This window comes from Primulina huaijiensis, chromosome 6 (assembly GCF_012295235.1).
Source record: "Primulina huaijiensis isolate GDHJ02 chromosome 6, ASM1229523v2, whole genome shotgun sequence".
Lineage (NCBI taxonomy): Eukaryota > Viridiplantae > Streptophyta > Magnoliopsida > Lamiales > Gesneriaceae > Primulina > Primulina huaijiensis.
Genome location: NC_133311.1, coordinates 4,037,164 through 4,044,450, shown reverse-complemented (window position 1 = coordinate 4,044,450; position 7,287 = coordinate 4,037,164). Strand labels below are relative to the sequence as shown.

General features: G+C 33.1%; 1 pseudogene; it reads right to left on the bottom strand.

The window, feature by feature from the left end:
* Window positions 1-754: 754 nt before the first annotated feature.
* On the bottom strand, window positions 755-6,098 carry LOC140979032 (uncharacterized; annotated as a pseudogene).
* Window positions 6,099-7,287: the final 1,189 nt, after the last annotated feature.

The window sequence follows — 7,287 nt, the reverse complement described above, 5'->3', positions numbered from 1 at the left end:
ATCAATTAATTGGTCGGCAGTCGAAGCAGAGATGAGCATTCTTCGTGAATTTTCTGAAATGAAATTCTGTTCCACAGCTTTATCAAGAAATGTCAACAAACTGTCATAATAATTATTGATATTCAACAAGCCCACAGGTTTATTATGGATATTAAGTTGTGCCCAAGAAACAGTGTGAAAAATTTCTTCTAATGTACCAAAACCACCTGGTAGTGCGATAAAAGCATCAGAATTTTCAATCATTTTTGTGATTTTTTCATACATATAAGAAACTTTTAATTCCTCACCAATCGTAACACCTGTAATATTTCCTTCAGCTAAAGCTGTAGGAATAATACCCAAAACCTGACTATCTCCAAGATGAGCAGATGTTGAAACAGATCCCATTAACCCAATATTACCTCCCCCATATACCAAGTGAATTTTTCTCTCAGCCAATATCTTTCCAAGATTATTTGCTACTTCTACAAACACTTCATTTTTTCCAAGACCCGACCCACAAAATACACAAATATTTTTCAATGATTGTGCAGAGGATCCAGCCATGTCTTTACTTTCTTTTTGGTATGCGAAAATAGAGAGAAAGATGAGAGATTTTATAGGGGTTATATGTTATCATAACAAAACTATAGGTCACAGTTGTAAACAGAATAAACAGTAAAAAAAATAATAACACACATGCATATAAACAGTAGTGTGATTGTAGCTCACAATTTTCCTCTGGTTTTACGTCCAGAAACGGCTTCAACGCCTTCTATGAGTCGAGGATATGCTTCCCATCCAATTTTCTTATAAATTGGCAAAAAGGGTCTTTTTTAGTCGGATTCCCAAGACTATGACGCTCATCTTGGAATTGTTTCCATAAACGGAGAAGTTCAATATGCACATGTCCACTAGAATGCGTCTCAAGAGTCCATAAGATGTTATCTAAAGACTCCTTACTCAGCTCATTCTCAATGAAACCAATTTTATCTTCTCTGTTATTGGAAACACATCCCAAAGATCTGCATCGTTTGTCACAAGTCCATCTTGCACACTTATGACAAACCCCTAAACTTTTGGCCCTTCGTTTTTTCGCATAAGTGCTTTTTCCTAATCCAGGCAAATATCGAATGAGCAATGATTGTGGAACTTCTCCTCCTAATCGGACCTTAGCTTCTATTACAAGACGAATATCTTCTGGAATTCCTTTTTGCATTGGCAATTTCAATCTTTCACATCTTCCTGCATAAATTTTTCTTAGAACATTTTCAGAAACAGATGGAAAATATTTACAAATTTTTTAGAGAATTTCATCCATTTTGAAAAGAAAAGAAATGAATTTTTTTAATTTTTGTATCAGCAATTATGGGAAACTGATTAAACCGACTATGAGAGTCACGGAGTACCGTTATCCGCCATTTAACCGGGAAAATAAAAAGATTAAGGAAACCTGAAATAAAAACAAACAAAATTAAATGCAACACAAAAAAAATCAAGGATCGGAAAGGGAAATAAACTCTTCTTGAAAAATTTCATTTTCTAAAAATGGTTTAAGCCTTTGTCTATTTACTTTAAAAACATCACCATTTTTAGGATTTTCAATGTCCACACCTCCATAAGGATACACATGTTTTACAACATATGAACCTGTCCATCTTGATCGTAATTTTCCTGAGAATATGTGAAGTCGCGAATTATAAAGCAAAACTTTTTTACCAATCTCAAAAGATTTTCTAAGAATTGTTTTATCATGAAATGATTTGATTTTTGCTTTATAAATCCTTGAATTCTCATACGCGTCATTTCTGAGTTCATCAAGTTCATTAAGTTGCAATTTGCGCAATTTGTTGGCATCATCCATGCTTGAATTAAAAGTTTTGATCGCCCAATAAGCTTTATGTTCCAATTCCACAGGCAAATGACAATGTTTTCCGTAAACCAACCTATAGGGAGACATATTCAATGATGTTTTAAAAGCTGTTCGATATGCCCAAAGTGCATCATTAAGTCGCAGAGACCAATCTTTTCTATTTGAGTTAACAGTTTTTTCCAAAATTTGCTTTATCTCCCTATTAGCTAATTCAACTTGTCCATTTGTTTGAGGATGATAAGGAGTAGTTACTTTGTGAGTAATACCATATTTTTTCATTAATGAAGCAAATGGTTTATTAACAAAGTGAGTTCCCCCATCACTTATCATGGCTCGAGGAATTCCAAATCTACTAAAAATATTTTCTTTTAAAAATTTGATGACGATTTTATGATCATTTGTTCGACATGGAATTGCCTCTATCCATTTGGAAACATAATCAACTGCAACTAAAATATACAAGTATCCAAACGACGGTGGAAAAGGTCCCATAAAATCTATTCCCCAACAATCAAAGATTTCAATTTCAATAATAGGATTCAAAGGCATCATGTTTCTTTTTGAAATCGCACCCAATTTTTGACAATTTTCACAGATCTTGCAGATTTCGTGGGTGTCTTTAAACAAAGTGGGCCAATAAAATCCACACTGCAAGATTTTTGCAGCTGTTTTCTTTGAAGAAAAATGTCCTCCGCATGCTTCTGAATGACAAAATTTAATGACACTACTTACCTCATTGTCGGGTATGCAACGTCGAAAAATTTGATCCGGACAATACTTGAACAGATACGGATCATCCCAATAAAAGTTTTTTACCTCATTCAAAAATTTTCTTTTATCTTGAGAACTCCATTGCGGTGGCATTTTTCCTGTCACAAGAAAATTTACTATGTTAGCAAACCAAGGTGTAGTAGTAACTGAAAATAGATGTTCATCAGGAAAATTATCGTTAATTGGTGTCATTTCACAAGATGATCATGTTACTAGTCTCGATAAATGATCGGCTACGACATTCTCGGTTCTTTTTTTATCTTTGATCACAATGTCAAATTCTTGGAGCAACAAAATCCATCGTATCAGTCGTGGCTTTGCATCCTGTTTGGTCAACAAATATCTAATAGCAGAATGATCAGTAAACACGATAGTTGTTGATCCAATCAAATAAGAACGAAATTTATCTAATGCAAATATTACAGCAAGTAGTTCTTTTTCAGTTGTGGAGTAATTCATTTGAGCATTGTTTAAAGTTTTACTTGCATAATATATCACATAAGGCTTACCTTTTCTTCTTTGACCCAATACTGCCCCGACTGCATAATCATTCGCATCGCACATGATTTCAAATGGTAAAGACCAATCAGGAGGTTGCATGATAGGAGCTGATGTTAAATGTCGAATGATTTTATTAAAAGCATTTTGACATTCTTGAGTCCACTCAAATGCACTATGTCTTTTGTTAAGAGGTTACAAATGGGTTTAGAGATTAAACTAAAGTCCTTTATAAACCTCCTATAAAATCCAGCATGTCCCAAAAATGAGCGAATTTCTTTAATGGTTTTTGGAGGGGGTAAATTGGCAATGACATCAACTTTTGCTTTATCAACTTCAATTCCATGAGATGACACGACATGTCCCAAAACAATTCCAGAAGTAATTATGTAATGACATTTTTTCCAATTTAAAATAAGACCTTTTTCCTCGCATCTTTTTAAAATTTTTTCCAAATTTTCAAGACAATTATCAATTGTATTCCCAAAGACAGTTAAATCATCCATGAAAATTTCCAAACAATTTTCAACCATGTCGCAAAAAATGCTTATCATACATCTTTGAAATGTTGCTGAGGCATTGCATAATCCAAATGGCATCCTTCTAAATGCAAATGTTCCAAAAAGACATGTGAATGTAGTTTTATCTTGATCTTCGAGTGCAATGGGAATTTGATAATAACCTGAATATCCATCAAGAAAACAGTAGTATGGATGACCTGCTACTCTTTCTAAAATTTGATCTAAAAATGGTAATGGAAAATGATCTTTTCTATAATTAATACACATCCGCCAACTAGATGAGACTCGACTTGTTAAGAATTCACCTTTTTCATTTTTTATCACTGTGATGCCAGATTTTTTCGGAACTACTTGTGTTGGGCTTACCCACTTACTATCAGAAATAGGGTAGATAATCCCAACATCAAGTAGTTTGAGAACTTCAGTTTTCACAACATCTTTCATGTGTGGATTTAATCTCCTTTGTGGTTGTTGAGATGTTTTTGCATTTTCTTCTAAGTGAATTTTGTGAGTGCAAATTAGTGGATTAATGCCCTTGAGATCTTTTAGTGTCCAACCAATTGCATTTTTATGTCTTTTAAGCATATCAACTAATTTACCTTCTTCATCACTTGCTAGTTTGGAAGAAATTACCACCGGATATGTTTCATCTTCTCCAAGAAATGCATACTTCAATTCTTCTGGCAAGGGTTTTAACTCCAATATGGGTGGTTCGTCTTTGTTCTCATATTTTGCATCAAATTCTTTCTCTGATCCTGGTAACGAGTGATACCTGATAAAATCATCAAGATCAATTTCAATATTTTCTTTAACAGTTTCAATTGAACAAATATCTAATTGATCACGATTACTCCCTTCTTGAATGTTTTCTTCCTCAAGAGTTTCAATAAAATTTTCATCTTCACTTTCATCTCCTTTGTCATGTGGTTGCTTATAAAGATTAAACTCATTAAGCTCCAAGGTCATGTTACCAAATGACAACTTCATTATTCCATTCCTGCAATTTATAAGAGCATTAGAAGTTGCTAAAAATGGACGACCTAAAATTACAGGAATTGCATTACAAGCTTCGATATGTTGTGTATCTAAAACAATGAAATCGACAGGATATACAAAGTTATCAACTTGGACCAACACGTCTTCTACCATACCTCTTGGCACTTTAACAGATCTATCAGCAAGTAAAACTGTTACGGAAGTAGGTTTTAACTCGCCTAGATTGAGTTCTTGATAAACTGCATATGAAAGTAAATTCACACCAGCTCCAAGGTCAAGCAAGGCTTTTTTAATCTTTTGTTCTCCAATAATACAAGAAATAGTTAGACAACCAGGGTTTTTGTATTTCAAAGAATTATTATTTTGAATGATTGCACTTACTTGTTCGGCTAAAAATGCTTTCTTTTCGCAGTGCACAAGTCTTTCAAAAATTTGGCATATGATGGTACCTGTTTTATTGCATCTAATAAAAGAATATTAACTTTTACTTGTTTAAAAATATCATATATATCAGAATTCAAATTTGATTTTTTTGTATTTTTCAATGCATGAGAGAATGGTGGTGACACTGTCTATTGAACCTCTTCTTCGCAAGTTATGGGTTCCACTTCCTTACCCTTTGGAGTTGATTTATCATCATCTTCAAAAGGTTCAAGAATGGATTTTTCCACAACCTTACCACTTCGAAGGGTAATAACAGATTTTACCTGATCCATCGGTTGAGTTCCAGAAGTTCCAGTTTGTGAATGATGATCCTTGGGATTAGGCAGAGGTTGTGAAGGAAATTTACCTTTTTCATGAACATTAAGTGCAGATGCAAATTTAGCAAGAGTATCTTTCAAATCTGTCATGGTTTGAGCAGTTTGAGTATTGATAGACTCTTGCTTTGCAATGAAAGAATTCAATATATCTTCCAAATTCCTTTTAGGTGGAGGAACATAAGGTGCATAATTTTGAAAATTTTGTTGATTTTGGAAATGTGGTTGTGAAAATTGTGCAGCATTATCATTCCTCCAACTAAAATTTGGATGATTTCGCCAACCTGGATTGTAACTTTGAGAAAATGGTTCAAAATTTGGCCTTTTGAGATTGTTTAAAACATTGGCTTGTTCATGGAGACATTCTTTAAAAGAAGGCAAAGTGGGACAATCTTTTGTAGAATGATCACTTGTATCACAGATGTGACATGCAATTTCTTGAACAGATTTTAATTGACCATTCTTTTTCAATTCAAGTGCCTCAACTTTTCTTGCCAAAGAGGTAAATCTAGCTTGAAGATCATGTTCATCTTTGAGAGTGTACATACCTCCACCAGATGTAGGAGATTGAATCTTGTTTGATGGTTCGATTGTACCTATAGTGTCCCAATTTTGAGCATTTTCAGCTAATGAATCGAGATACTCAATTGCCTCATTTGGATCTTTATCTTCAAATGTTCCATTACACATAAATTCAACCATTTGCCTATCTTTAGGTGTTAAGCCTTCATAAAATTGAGAAACAACTCTCCAAATTTCAAAACCATGATGTGGACAAAGATTAAGCAATTCTTTATATCTATCCCAACACTGATAAAAAGTTTCTCCTTGTTTTTGAGTGAAAGTGATGATTTGCCTTTTGAAAGAATTTGTTCTATGAGATGGAAAAAACTTTTTCAAAAATTGTTGTTGCAATTCATCCCAAGTTCGAATGGATCCCGATCTAAGATTTTGTAGCCAAGTTTTAGCTTTATCTTTTAAAGAAAAAGGAAAAAGCTTAAGTCGAATGGTGTTCATGCTATAATTTAGATCATTATATGTGTTGCACACTTCTTCAAATTCTCGTAAATGCATGTATCGATTTTCAGAATCTAAGCCATGAAAGTTGGGTAAAAGTTGGATAATACCAGGCTTAAAATTGAAATGAGATGCATCAGGGAGAAAAACTAGACATGAAGGTGCACTAGTACGTGTAGGATTCATGTGATCTCTAAGTGTTCTTCGTCTATCATGATCATGTTGAGATTGAATTTCATCTTCATTTTCTTGGATGTGTTCTTCCGCCATGTTTTGTGAAAATAAAGGGTTATTTCAAATGAGTCGACCACTAAATGTACGTGACCAAATAATGCTGATGCAAATGCAAATGCAAAAGAATAAAAAAACACAAAAGCAATAAAAATTCAAATAAAGAAAATAAACTATAAACAAAATTAAATAGACTTGAAATTAAATTATACTTCCCCGTCAACGGCTCCAAAAACTTGTTGTCACTTTAATTGTTGCACTCCCAAGAGCAGGTTGTCCACAAGTAGTATAATTCGGTGAGTCCGATATCGTATCCACAGGGAAGCTAAGGTAATTACAAGTCCACTACAATGTCTTTTTGTTTTGTTTTTGTTTTTGTTTCTTTTTAATTTTAATTGTTTTAATCTTTAATGGGTAAATTTTAATTGTTCCAATTTTAATTTAAGTAGTTGAGATTAAATGATCCACTCTTGATATTTTAATAAAGTTAACATTAACGAACAATATTGGAATCCACTTAATAAAATGGTTCCAATATATTAAATAATCATATTTATATTATGTTATAAATTATTATCTTATAAGTATATAATATATACCAAAACTTATAAATGTGGTCAAGTATTTATTGTGCTATATATAT